Below are 14,807 nucleotides of genomic sequence, written 5' to 3' on the forward strand. Positions count from 1 at the left end.
CGACCCTCGTAAGTTACTCAGCATCTGCCTACATGTCACCCTGCATCCCTGAAGGCCACCGCAGTGACTTGCACAGCAACTTGCTCTGGGTCGAGGGGACAATGGACAGCTCACATCCCATCCTAATTTGCTCCGCAGACCCAAACACCTGTGCATGGGGCTGCATGGGCCTGCCAATTCCCACGAGGACAGCGGCAGCCCCTGAGCCACCTCTCTCTTTCCTGGAAAGATGCCAGCTATTTTTCTGGCTGGAGAAGGATGGGCAATTTGTTTTCAGGAGCCAGGCTCATAAGTGACACTGGTCCGTGCAGAGCAAGACGGCAAGAGGAATCCCTTCTGGGGCTGCAGGAGCCTCATAAGCCCTGAGTCTAAACAATGACCAAAACGTGTTCATTACAGAGTGGTCTAACAGGAAATGGAGTTAGCGATTCTTTATGAGTCTATTAAAGAATAATTGCATATTTCACTTTTCATACAAGGTATATGTTTTTATGCGCGTTTAAATACACATTTTATTTTAGAATAGTTTTAGACCTGCAGAAAAATTGTGAAGATAGTAATAGGTAGAGCTTTCCTGGATATTCCACACCCAGTTTCCTCTGCGGAGAAGATCTTCCATTAGTATGGTCTATTTAGTACAATTAAGGAGCCAACCCTGATATATTATTAGTAACTGAAGTTCATACTTCATAACAATTTCCTTAGTTTTACCTAATGTATTTTTTCTCTTCCAGTATCCAGAATGCCATATTACAGTTTGTTCTTATGTCTTGACTGTGACAGTTTATCAGACTTTCTTTGTTGTTGATAACTTTGACAAGTTTCAGGAGTACTGGTTAGGTATTTTGTAGACCGTACCTCAGTTGCAATTTGTCTGATGTTTTTATAATGCTTAGAATGGGATGATGGTTTTTTTGGGGAGGAAGATCACAGAGTCATTCTCATTATGTCTTATCAAGGGTATATACTATCAAGGTCATTTACGACACTCGATTGTGACCTTGACCATGTGGTTGAGGTAGTGTTTGTTAAGTTCCTTCACTATAATGTTACTCTCTAACATGTTTTTCTTACTGTATTCTTTGGAAGGAAGTCACTACATACAGCCCACTCTCAGGGAGTTGGGAGTGATGTTCTCCTTCCTTGAGGGTGGAGTAGGCACATAAGTTATTTGAAATTCTGCATAGGAGGTTTGTGTATTTTCCTCCATTTGTTTATTTATTCAATCATTTCTTCATATCAATATAGATTCATAGATATTGATTTTATACTTTGGGTTATAATATAATTCTACTTTAGTTTGTTGCTTGATTTGTTCCCGCCTCTAGAGAAGATACATTTTTAAATATAAAAGCACTCTAACAAAGAACTAAGTCAACTTCAGTAACAGGAGACAATGCTTTTCTATTTTCCTTGATGGGTCTTATTTATGACTTCTTCTATCAAACAAAATTCTTCTTGCTTGCAATCTAAAAATTAAATTATCTTCTAATGTGCTAAGTTCAGAGAAAAAGTGACAGATATTTACGACTGAGTTAGGCAGTGTGTGACTCAGTGTTATAAGAAATACTTTTCCCAGTCCTCTCCAAATTTCTCTGGTGGCCCAAGGCTCCAGGATAAAGATAAAACCCTCAACACGGTTACTCTTACTACATGATGTAGTCACTGGACTCCATTTGCTAGAGCTTTTCAAGTTCCCTTAACATACTGTCCTTTCACTGAAAAGCTTTTATATATACAATTAACCCTTGAATAGCACAGGTTTGAATTGTGAAGATCCACTTATACACAGATCTTTTTCAATTGACAACTTGAAAAAAACTCTCAAATGAACCACATAGCCTAAAACAGATGACTGATATAAACTTATGGTGTTGATAAATACAGTACCGTTCTGTAAATTTATTTTATCTTCCTTATGATTTACTTAATAATGTTTTCTTTTCTCTAGCATATTTTGTTGTAAGAATAAAGCATTTAACGCATACAACATATGAAATATATATTAATCAACTGTTTATGTTATCGATAAGACTTCTGGCCGACAGTAGACTATTGGCAGTTAAGTTTGGAGAAGGGGTCAAGAGTTATAGATGGATTTTCGATTGTGGTTGAGGGTTGATTCCCCTAACCATTATGTTGCTCAAGGGTCAATTATAGTAGTCTCTCTTTTTAGAAAGTTCCTTCATCTCAAGCCTGTGACTTTCATTCATATCTCCAGTCGTGGTAGCTGGCAAAGCTGAAACTTGTATGGCAGACTGGCAGGCAGGAAACTCAGGCAGGAGTTAATGGTGCAGGCTTCACTTTTCTGGGAAGGCCCGGTGTTTGCTCTTAAGGCCTTCAACTGATTAGATGAGGCCCACCCATATGATAGAGGACAACTTTTTAAAACATTTCTTCATTTTATTTTTTATCTGTACCAAATATTCATATGTACAGATAGTTCAATGAAATTTGTTACAAGTGCAGCCACACTCCTCCTCTCCTGTGGAGGATAGTTAAAGTCAACTGATTGTAGATGTTAACTGTACCTGTAGAATACCTTCATGGCTACGCCTAGATTAGGGTTTGGTTAAATGAGAGGATACTATAGCCTGACCAAGTTGACATGTAAAACTGACTAGTACAGCGACTGAGAAGTGTTGAATGTGGGAAAACACCCACTGGCAGTTCAGCAGGAGGCTGGAATGGGGCGGGGAAGTGGGGGTGCACTTTCGCTGGCGTGATCAGGGGAAGATGGCATTTGAGCTGACGTATGGAAAGAGAAGAAAGAAGGGAAAGTGCCAGTTACACCTCAAATCTGCGTTTGTACAAATTTCCAGATGATACTGATTGCTCTGGGGACCGGACTGTGGAAACCACGCATGAAGGGTGTACCTCTCTTATTACGCAGTTAATCCTGGGAGGGCGCCTTCACATCCCGGTGTGATTATTCTCCTCCAAACGCCTACGTTACATGCATCGAGAGGCTGAGGTTTTTGTTGAGAAGGTAAAAACCTCAAGAAGGAAGCTTCGAAAGATGCTCGGGCAAAGCGAAGGGCTGCTGCAGATGAAGGCTACACTTTCTTGGAGGTGATGCTAAACACAAACGCCACCCATTTTTAAGGAGTTAATGAGATCGTGATTCTCGGTTTTCATTGTGGGAAGCCACCTAACCCATTAGGGCCTCGGTTGCCAGTCTATACAGAGAAGATACCATCACAGACCAGCAATTCTGAAATGTGCTGTGGCGGCATGCCTCTGTCATGAGATTTGTTGCGGGGTATGATTCAAGTACTTTGTTATCAAGTGATATAGGTGTGCTTTGTGAAAAGATCGAGTTATTCTTATGTTAATATCCTTTTCACTCTCAAATTTCCTTAGATGAGAGAGAAGTCCTGGTGTAGTAGGCACTGCAGAGAACTTGGGGTTGGACAAGGGAATGAATGTTCAAGCTTCCGTGAGCCTCACTCTTCATGGGAGTGGGCGGTGGGGAAAGACTGTGACCTGTCAAACTAGAGGACCTATCAGGTCCTCTCCACCCCTAGCATGCTATGGTTACCTGGCTTGTCCTCACAGCATGCTCACAGTACTCCTGACTTTGACCTAATTTTGACATTAAAGTCACAGTCACAACAAGGCTGCTCTAGATCGCAGCTGCCAGAGAAGTGGCTGGTAACAGTCTGCTTCCCGAGAGAATTTTTCTGATTCTAGTGGTGTCGGGACCAATTTCAAAAGTCAGCTGTTCTTTGCCAACCCTGCGTGCCTCTCTCATTTACCCTCCAGCAAGAGACTGCCTTTCCTGCCCTTGACCTAGTCCCAGGTGAGCTGCAGGCAGGAGCTGTGCTGGAAAGGGGCCATCCCGGGAGCTGGAGACCTGGGGGAGCCTGCTGTTCTTACAACTGAATATACCCTTGCTTCATTTCATCCTTGCCGGACTTGATTTAGAGAGTAGTTAATGAGAGAACATGCCTCTTTTCTTCCAATTTCGTTTTTAAATACCAACAACAAACCACCATTTACGTACTCAAATGTCGTGGAAGGAGATATTTGACTTTATACAGAGGTATAAACTGAGCCTCTTAGAGTGCCTTTTGTTGACTTGTTTAAAAAAATCTGTAATTTGACATATGAAGAATTATTAAGGCATTTTATTCTGTTAGGCATCAGTCGTGTCCTTGAAAAGAAGTAGCAGATATGTTGACTTTCCTGGCTCAGCAAATTTCTCTCCAATTAGTCTTAACTATTACTTATGGGATCCATTTGTTCTATTTAGTAAAGGCAGTAGGGGGAAGGGTACAAGAGAGGCTTGAATTCCTTGAAGGAATATAAATATGACCATTACACTGATAAGCAGGTCTCATGGAGTATATAAAGAGAGTATTCACTGTGCCTTTAAATTTGTTTTATAGGGCCAGTGGTTTATCTGGATAAAATGTAAAGAAAATCTCAAGACTTTCTGGTCACTTCCAAGTAATAAAAGACTGCTAGTCACTAACCGATATAACCAGTCTGATGAAACTATCGAATGATATGAGTTTTGTTTAATGTCACATCTCCTTGCCTTTCCCAGTCCAGACTTCAAACAAGCTTGTTGCCTGTAATGGGTTAGAGGAAAGTTAGCCTCTTTTTCCTTCAGTCAAATTTATTATTCTTTACGCACTTTGCCAGCTGAATTTCTGATCCCTGAGGCTTGAAATGGATGGGTCGGGAGGCGAGGAACGAGGCAGGAAATACTGCGGTAAGCTCGTCATGCTTTCTGGGTCTGGCAGGTGTCAGGAGCTGCTTCTCTCTTTCAGCAGCTCTTTCCTGGGCTCCTTTGACACACTCTCTGTACTTTCTGAGGCTCTTTCACTGGTGAGTCCCTTCATGCAGGTGAGATCGCACCCTCTGCCTGGCTATGCATGGTCCCACCTCAGCCTCAGGGATCAGCAATGCACTTGCTATGCAGGTTGCCTGTCTCCTTCCGGCAGTCCTCTTGGGCTGCATCCAAATTGAACCTACACTGGTTCTCTCTTGCATGTGGCCCACATCAACTTCATCCTTTGCCGGCACAAACTTTGGGAGCATAGTCCAATCCCAACACAGCCATCTTTTCTTGCTGGCCATCATAGGAGAGGGCCAGGTTCTCCTTAAGATTCCCAGGCGGATCAGACACAGGAGGCCCCAGTGTCTGCCAGTTCTCAGCAGACATTCGTCAAGTCTTCTGGCAGTTGTGTTGAGGCCGCTCTCTCTCCTTGGGCTGGGGGTGGTGTGGGCACGTCCTTGCTCTTCCACCTGAGGTGGAACGGGATGCACAGCAAATGCCTTTCTCCCAGGATCCTCTCATTTCTCAACTTCTGGTTCTTTTATATCCTTGATGTATGAGAGAGAAGAGTGAAATCTCCACTGTGACTTTTTTTTTCCTCCAAAGATTGCATTGGTGGCCTTAGATTCACTTGGGAGTGTGACCTAATCTAATATTTAGGGATCTCAGCCTGACAGTGGGACCAAATGATTCTATTTTCACATTCTGTGTATGCGTGTGTGTGAGTACGTATACACATGTGCTTTTAAAAAATCTATTGACCATCAAATCACTTAACTCGGTTAACAAAATGACTGAAATGACGAGGCCGATCTTTCTATCACCAAAAGTCTCCATCGTGTCAGCCTGAGTTGATTCCTGAACGTAGTGTCTACCTTCAAGGAGTTTGGCAAATTGGTTTTATAATGGAAATTTCTGGATATGAATAAAAGGCTGTATAAAGTTGGATATCATGAGATTTCCCAAGAATACTAATATAAGCAGCAAATGCTCTTAGCGATGATGAGGAGTTTGTGGTGATGGAGTAGAACCGTTACGTCCGGTCATGAATGGAGAGAGCAGGTCCAAGTAAGCTGGACCCCTGTGTGGTCATGGCGGGACCTTGAATTTACTTGTTCGTACCTTTGACTTTGTGACTCTGCAGTTACTGGGCCACATGTTCCTGCGGGTCATTAACAGGAAAGGTCCCTGCTGTGGATGGAGCTGAGACTTGAGGCTCTCAGAGGAGACTCAGTGTAATCGGCACCAAGAGCCTGTCTTGAACTGTTAGGGTAGGGCTAGGACACTGGAGTCAGGTGGATTTCAGGTCATCTGCTGATCAGAACACATCCTCTTGCCCTGTACTTCTTGAGGAATGGCTATTGTTCTGTGTTTCTGATAGTAATGAACGCCTGGTAAATACTACATGACTCAAAACAATAGGTAATACGTAGAAAAGCTTTTTATCTACACGAAGCTAGGCAAGTTGGAGTAATTTCATTCATTCATTTAATCCGCAATTCATTCATTCTTTCTTTCCCAGGATATTTACTAAGCACCAAATATATGCCAGGCAGCATGTTAGGGGCCCACAATGACTTCAAAAGCTAGTTAAGAAATATAAACACTAAACAACATGTGTAATTCAAAGTGATAAGTCCTATAATAGCAAGTTGCCTACTCACTGTCCATGGAGAATTAAATCTAGTTGAGTTGTTAATTTTTATCTATGTTTTTGTCATATAAAAATACATTTAAAAAAATATTAGGGTAATAGAATGTTATCTTAATTTTCTCTTAATGGGATTTCTAAAAATTTGGAATAGAGTATACTTAACTCTGTAACGAATTCTTAATATAAAATTTCCTTTGATGTCTATGCTATGGACCAGGAAACTTATAAATGCATAACAATATTTTTCTTCTAATATAAAAACAACTATTTGGCTTCTTTGTAAAAATGAAAAATTAGGCATAAATATAAAACCTCTTCTTTCCACTAAGAATATGGTGAAGGTCACAATTACTGTTTTCCTGTTTATTGGAACCCACAATCTCCAAATCCGGTGGTTATATTTACTGATAGGATGTAGATGAAAAAACTAAAAGATATGGTCAAGGAAAATTGGGTGATCTGTGGCTTCAACTTTACCAATAATTTTGTACATAACGGAATTTCAAATTAGACCGTAGACACGTTTTCCTTGAGTCCCGAACATTTTTACTGTGTGTCAAAGCATCTTAATTCCTGATCTTTGACAGTCTGGTTCAAAATGTTTCTTTAGGTCTTTATGAAAACTGCAATCCTTTTCCTGACATGACAGTCACAATTTTGTCAATTATCTACCACTTATTTATAAAAGTTTAAAATCCAATGATGGATGTTTACTCGTGCTATACAATGCCTCGGTGGAGGCGACGGAGGGTGGTTGGCAATGGAGCTGAAAACATTGTGAAACAGTAAAAACTGGCATTTCAACAATTCATTCCAAATACACACTGGAGTCATAAGTGAGTTCCTGTTTTTCGAGTTCGCGTAGCTGGCTCCCAGTGTTAATGTTCTAGTCCACGCCGAAGGTGCCACTATCCATGCTTATTCTGTATCCCCAGAGAAACGGTCCTGATTTGTACCGAATTTCAACGATGTTGTGTTAAGCAAGCTGTTATTTTGGAATGGAAGGAAGCGAGCCTTCAACAACAGCTCTTTATTTCATCTGAAACCTTCAGGCCCCGTCCCTCTGCCCTTTATCACACTTTCTGTTACCTTTAATGTACTATGAGCTTGTGCTTCTGGAAACTGGCAGGAAGAATGCGCATTTCTTACATCATTGCAGTTAATCTTTGCAACAGCCCTCTGAGGTAGGAATTGTTCCAACTTTATAAATCTCGAAGACTTTAATTTGGCCCAAATCACCCAACCTCTCGTTGGTAGAGCTAGTATTCAAACTAAAATGTGAAAAGATGCTCAGCCTTGATCACAGTAAGGGAGTCTGAATTAGAAGTACATGGAGATACTATTTTGAGAAACATCAATGAGTTCAAAGATATAGCATATCTGTGAGGATGTGGGAGTTCGAATTGTACAGCCACTGTGCGGGGCATTTTAACAACCTCTGCTATAACCTTGCACTTGTTTACTCTTGTGAAAATTGACTTATGTACAAGGTTACTAATTGTTGCATTATTGATAATTGTAAAAGATTGCGAAGAAGCTTAATTGCCATTAATGGGGAACTGGTGAAATAAATTATGGTTCTTCCACACAGTGGAATACTATGCAGTCATAACAAATGAGGAAGATATTTGTGTAGCAAAGTAGAAAGATATCCAAGATACAGTCAGTGTTAATAAAAAAAAAAAAAAAAACATGGCACCAAACAGGGTACATGTTACTATTTTTAAAAAGCATGCGGCAGAGAGAGAAGAGGGAGTCCTATATTCATGGAATATCTTTGGAAGAAAACTTAAAAACTGGTAACATCTATTGCCCCAAGAGAGGTAAAATTAGTGGGAGTCAGGGAGAGGTGGGAGATGATTTTCTCAATATGGCTTTGGAAATGTCTTTTGAAGTTTAAAACACAAACTGTATTATATACTTAAAAATAAATGAGATAAAAATTTTAAATGGGATGAAATTTGTAAAGCACATGGTAGATGTTCAATTAACAGTCAACAAGATTCGCCTTAGGCCTTTGGTGAGGTTTAGAGCTATTCATTAAAAAAAAAAAAACAACCTGTAGAAAGAGGCTGTTTTGGGATGGTCTGGTTGTCAAACTAATCTGAAAGAAGTCTCCAAAACTGATGATTATCCTCACACTGCACTATCTCAGAGGGAACAGAAGTAATCCTCCCCACCAATACAGCTTGAACCCTGGATAACCCACCACAATCGAGGCCTGAGAAGGTCGTGTTGAAGAAGTCTCAGCGATGGGTTATTGAAAAGAAAGGCCGAGGGAGTTGTAAGAGAGAACAAATTACCTGCATAGACATTTTTTTTTTCTGCTGTGAGTTTTGATTAGAATTCTGAGTCTCCACAGGATGACCCATATTGATTACGGCTGACCGGCAAAGACCTCAGAGAAGACAGGCTTCACAGCAGATAAGGAAGAGGTAGAGAGTATTACAGACAAGAAATTGTGAGAGACAGGGTGAAGGAAAGAGAAAAAGGTTACAAATGTGTATAGTTTAGTCATTCATTAGCATTTGGCGTAAAAGTTTGTGGAATCATTTTTTTCTTTGTGCTTATGGGACAAAAATCTAAGGGCAAATGTTACCAAAAGTAGTGTCTTTATTTGAGAATCGACCAAAAGTTTGCCAATAAATTCTTTTGCTTTGAGTGTTTATAATGTTGTCCTTAATAATTTTTCTTCTCCTAGGAAGCTATGGTTTTCAAGAAAGCTAGAACTTTTTGATCATAAAGTGGTTTCCTCGATGAGTATGATAGCAAATTGGAAAGGTGGTTTAATGTTCTTCAAATTAAATTTTCTTGGAAGTTGAAATATATCAAATAAAGTAAAGCAATTAATTTTATTTAGTTAAAGGAAGTCTATTTTCAAATTTGTACAATTAACAAATACAGCAAGGATTTAAAGTTTTTCTTTAGCTAGAAAGTTCAATTCAAATGCTATGGGTATAAGAGTCAGACCTTAATGAATTCTCTTCCAAAGAGTAATGAAGGAAAGGTGGAAAACTCATTTTTCATGTTTTATAAGGCAAGTCAATTCTCTGAATACAAGTCATTTCAATGTTTTTAACTTATGTTTTCACACCCTTTTCCTCCTTTCTTTTTTAGTGATTTGAGAGTATGGAAGTGTCTTGTGTTTACCAAAGGTTTAGGAATTTTTAGGACTCTAAGAATAGCCCCTTGAACTACCAAGATTATATTTTAATTTAATTATACAGATCATGGTTCACACTAAAAGAAGATAGAATGCAGTATTCACCTGGAGAGATGAGGGGTGGGGTAGAGGAATGATGTACCTTGTGTGTGGAGACCCAGATTTTAGTCCAGTTCTACTAGACTAGACCTTTAGCAAGTATGGAGTTTGGCAAGTCTCCTGTGCCTTTCTCGGCTTCAGTTTCTTTAGAAATACAATGAAAAGATTGAACTTGACAACCCGTAAAAGGGCCATCAATTCTAATAGCTCGTTATGAGATAAGAAATCTCAGTTGTTCTGGAAAGTAAGAATCTACTTCCAAATTTTCTCTAAGTTCTGGTTCTGAATTCCAGCCAGTATAGTCACTCTTTTTTCACATTACATTATTGAGGAAGTTAGTTAACAATGTAAATGTAAACTCTAGGATGAGTTTAAGCATTTATTATTCAAATCGTATTTACTGGAGGCCAACTATGCATCAAGCATTGCACTAAGCAATGGACTTGTGACTTGGAAAAACATAGTCCCTGTATACCCTTTTTCAATCTATAGGTCAGTGAGAGGATACAGAGAAATACACAGGAAATTCCAACAGTGTGATGAGAGCTAAAACAGGATTTTTAGGAAGCTATAGACGTTTATAGGAGAGGCACCCGACAGAAAACCAAGAAACTCTTCCTGGTGGCTGTCATGTCACGAGAAAGACTTGAAGGACGGGTAGGAGTTAGTCAGATAGAAAAGGATGAGTGAATCAGATAGAGTGAATCACATAGGTAAATATTTAGACTCAAGATTTCAGAGTGTTTGAGGAACTTCAAAGTAATTCGGTATGTCAGGAGTGCGGTACCTGTGGGAGAGTGAGTGAGAATAATAATTCAAATTCTTCACTCCTGAGATAGGTTACTCTTCCTGCAATGTGGGGAATAAATCTTGGAAGGAAAAGGCTAGCAGGACATGTTGGGAGAGCAGACGGTGGCCTGAGAATAATGAGGAGGAGGAGAAAAGAGAGTAGACTAAAATGAGATAAAGAAAACAGAAATAATAATAAAAAAAAAAAAGATTTGTGATAGATCAAATATAGGGAGTGAGAAGGAGGGTCAAGGCTGGAGGCTGGAAGTTTTTGGCTTTCACAATTACATGAATGGCAATGTCATTTGCTGAGATAGGACACAGAGGCAGGGGTAGGTCTGGGGCAAGATAAGTTAATTTTGAACAAGTTGGGCTTTCAATTGCTAAGACATAGTAGGTGCTCACTAAATATTTATCGACTGAATGAACATGTAAGCAAAAATGTCTAATGGATTTCTGGAAATGTGGATTCCCCCTAGCCAGCAAAGAGATCTTGGTTGGAGACTTTTATTTTTAAGTCTCAATGTACAGATGAAATTTAGACCCCTGGGAATGGTTGAGATTATTTTGAAAAAGATGTTTAGAGGAGACAAGAAGGCCTAGGAGCTGAACCCAGAGGAATATCAACACCTGAGGCAAACCGAGGCAGAGATGCTTTCAGAAGAGGCTGAGAGGAGCCATAGGACTGAACACTAAACCCCCAGCAGTAAGCCCTTTGAGGGAAGAGGTATTTGGTTTGTTTATTTTTGGGTGCCTGTTACAGACTGAATTGTTTCTCCCCCAAATTTATATGTTGATGCCATGACCGCTAATGTGACTGTATCTGGAGACAGGGTCTTTAGAAGGTAATTAAGGTTAAATGAGGTCGTAAGGGTGAGCCCTAATCTAATCAGATTGTGGCTTTGTAAGAAAAAAGAGAGCTCTCTCCACCATGTGAGGACACGGAGAAGGCAGCCGTCTGAAAGCCGGAAAGCGAGTCCTCAGGTGAACTCGACCATGCGGGCACCCTGAACTTTGGACTTCCAGCCTCCAGACATCTGAGAAAATAAATTTCTGTCGTTTAAGCCACCCAGTCTACGGTATTTTGTTATGGCAGCCTGAGCTAACTAAGACAGGACCCAAACTCTTACAAATAGCCCTGGTAAACAGTAGGTAGTCAATATTTTTTGAGTGAATTGAATAAAGGAGTCATTCCTTGGCATACTCATAAATATATCACTTCCTCGAGGCAGTAGTTGCAATCGTAATGATTGTAATTGAGGAGGTTGGGAGAAGGGAAGAGCACTGACTAGCAGGGGGGTCCCAGGTGCTCAGGGAGCGTGGGAGGGAACCGGTTATCAGGATGAGTGTGGTAAGGAAATAGGAAGAGAGGCCCGAAAACACTCACGATGTACAAGTCTCTCTCTCTCTCTTGACCATCTGACCAGGGTTGGTTCTGAAATTAGGCAAGGTTCTTGGTTGATTACTAGGGGTGTGTGCGTGCGTGCATGCGTGCGTGTGTGTGTGTGAAGGCCCTCCTGAACATTAGATAGACCTATTTCGAATCAAAGTGAATTTAGACACAATCTGTATGTTGCTCTCCTCAGAACGATAATACCCGAAGCTGGCAATGAGATTCCTCAAGTAAACAATAGATAATGGGAGGAAGAGGGACACAGTGTAATAATAATTTGAATAATTGGAATTCTTTTATCACTCACAGCATTTATAGTGAAAATGCTTCTGAATTTGTCTTCTGCCACATGCAGTCTAGGTAAGTTATACAAAAAAGATTCTAAAATATTTTGAAAAATGTTTTCCAAGAAAACGTAAGATGAAAGTTACTAAATCCTATTAAGCTGGTAAATTAAATCCGAATCACTTTTTGTTTCACAACGAAGAGTAGCCATCTGCTTGACAACCAAAAATTCAAACTATCTCCACCAAGTCCTGGAGAGGAAGCCAGGAAATGGTATGGAGGTCCCAGGTTTTGTGAAAATAGGGATCATGAGTTTGAGTCTTGGCTTATAAAGCATTCACGAATTTTTTTTTTTTTTTGGAGTGGTAGTGAGAAGAAAAGGCTGTTAAAAAATCTGGTTTCACTTGTTTCTCATTAACTTGTATCTTTGCAGGCTTATGCAACACTTGATCATATAAAACCTACTGTAATTAAAAGGGTCTGTGACTGGAGTGTCTGTGTAATTCTACGGCCTTACGGGAGCCGACCGCAGGGAGAAGGGTCTGGCTGAGAGAAGGGTAGCTCCGTCCCTTGATGCCCGGCAGAGCTGTGAGCCCAGCACCTGGCCGGCTGTGCCATCGGTTGGAGATGTGGTCTGTGTGCTCCAGTTTGTAAGACGTCATGGTCTCTACTCTGGGCTAGGAGGCAAAATATACCCAAGGTGATAGAAATGAGAACATGTTCGCCATAGAGGTGGGGGTTGATTAGAATGGACATGAGGGAACTTTTTTCAAGTGATGGGAATACTCTGCGATTTCACTGGGATGGTTGTTGCATGAGCATATCAATCTAGCCAAACTCATCAAACTGTGTATATAAAATATGCACATTTCATTTCATATGAATTTTACCTCATGAAACAAAAATCAAAGGTCAGTTGAAAAAAGGTCTTCGTGCTAATCAAAAGTCCTTAAAACAAATAGGCTGAACTATTTTTAAAATGAACAGAAACTTTAAAGGAAATTCTTCATGTTTCTTACACTTTAGAGGAAAATGAATGGTGTCAAACAAATGAGCAAGGACAGGTTCCCCAAACAGAGCATTTATAATAAAAATAAAGATCAGTTTGGACATAGCTAGACCTTCATGTCTCAGTGTGAAGGAACCATTTCTAGTAGTGTTCCACATTTATTTTCTTTCATGCTTCTGTTGGAGAAATAATGTTTTCGTAAATGTGAAAAGCTTTTATGGAGCTACAGAAGAAACTATGTTTGGTCATGGCATTATCTGGTTACGAACTAAAAATTCAGAGCTCTCTTGTGAGTCATGTTGCTAAGAAGTGCAGGCTTAGTCCTTGAGATTGTGTGAATCTGAATTTTAACTTCATGGCCTCAGTCACTACGAGGATGCAAAGATAATCTTTTAGCATAAACAACTTTGGAAATGGTAGAATATTACCAAGTTAGCTTTTGGAGATGATTATCCAGAGAGAGGTAATGTTATTTTATCCTTATAAGTAGCTGGATTAATAAATTACCAGATCTTCGATGACCTAATATGACCAGGCACAGTGTTAGAATCCCCAAATAATTCTATGCACACCCTTCAGGAGCTCTGAGCAGGATGAGGGGATGATAAATAATAACTCAAATTCAGGGAAGAATGTGATAAATGCATGAGAAATTCCACTGGCGTTCAGAGGAGAGGAAATTCCTTTTGAATAAGGGAGGGATTATAGATGTGGGTGGCATTTGGACTGGACCTTAAAAAATGGTATGCTTTCCCCTGAGAAGCCAGCAAAGTGGGGGACATGGGCAGAGAGAATGTCACCAGAAAAGCTTTGAGTGCTTGGTGTCTCAAATTTTCACTTGGTTGAGGCATAAGCAACGCATGGAGCAGATACACTGGACAGGACATGGCTGTGGGGAGAGGAAGGCTTGAGCTCCCGGGGAAGTATGATCTGGGTGAAGGGTCGTGAGAAGATGGATCCTGAAGGAGAAACACCCAAGGAAATAAAAGGCAGCAGGATCTAGGAAGAAACAAGGGAAGGGAAGAGGCAGAGGTCCCTAGGAGGCTCCACGACAGGGAAGGTAATGAGCCCCTGAAGGAGAGCAGTGGCAGAGGGTGGGGGAAGGGAGAGATGGCAAGGCTGGACTGCTCCCAGTGGACCCTGAGGGGAAGGCGGCCCTCCAAGGAGGCTCAGACACTGAAATCTGGGCGATGGGAGGGACTGTGGTCTTCTTCGCAGGCAGGGTTTGTTGAGGGGACACCATGTTTGGGGGTGGGGGTGGAGAATGATGAATCACGTTTTGAATAAGCCAGCAACGCCCAGTGGGTCTGGGAGATACAGTCAGCGGTGGAGCTAGAGAAGTAGGCTTGACCTTTCTTCACCTGTGAGTACCATCGAGTGACGCGGGAGTGGGCGTGTCCAGCATGACGGTGTAGAGTTGGGAGAGGAGAGAGCTGGGAGCCGGACTCGGAAATTGGTGCCAGAAGCACGAGGAGAAAATTGGCCAGGTACAGCATCCTTTCCCACCCGCCGTCACCAAGCCTGGGGGACAAATCTTACGAAGAAGAGGAAGGAGACTGATGGAGAGAAAATGTTCAAGAAATCTGCATTTATTGGATTAACTTTGATTATTAGTCTCAAAATACTCAA

General features: G+C 40.8%; 1 protein-coding gene across 4 annotated transcripts in view; it reads left to right on the forward strand.

Moving 5' to 3' along the window:
- ESR1 (estrogen receptor 1) overlaps positions 1-14,807 on the forward strand; it is a 304,656-nt gene that overhangs the window by 79,346 nt on the left and 210,503 nt on the right. The window contains exon 1 of one of the 4 annotated variants that reach the window (XM_036222784.1): positions 13,956-14,238. The exons of 2 other annotated variants lie outside the window; for them this stretch is intronic. The gene's annotated coding sequence lies outside the window, so the exon portion shown is untranslated. Of the gene's footprint in view, positions 1-13,955; positions 14,239-14,582; positions 14,666-14,807 lie in introns of those variants that run through there. One more of the 4 variants, XM_036222787.1, reaches the window with a different exon arrangement.

The sequence above is a fragment of the Rousettus aegyptiacus genome, unplaced genomic scaffold (assembly GCF_014176215.1).
Source record: "Rousettus aegyptiacus isolate mRouAeg1 unplaced genomic scaffold, mRouAeg1.p scaffold_m13_p_1, whole genome shotgun sequence".
NCBI classification, from domain to species: Eukaryota; Metazoa; Chordata; class Mammalia; order Chiroptera; family Pteropodidae; genus Rousettus; species Rousettus aegyptiacus.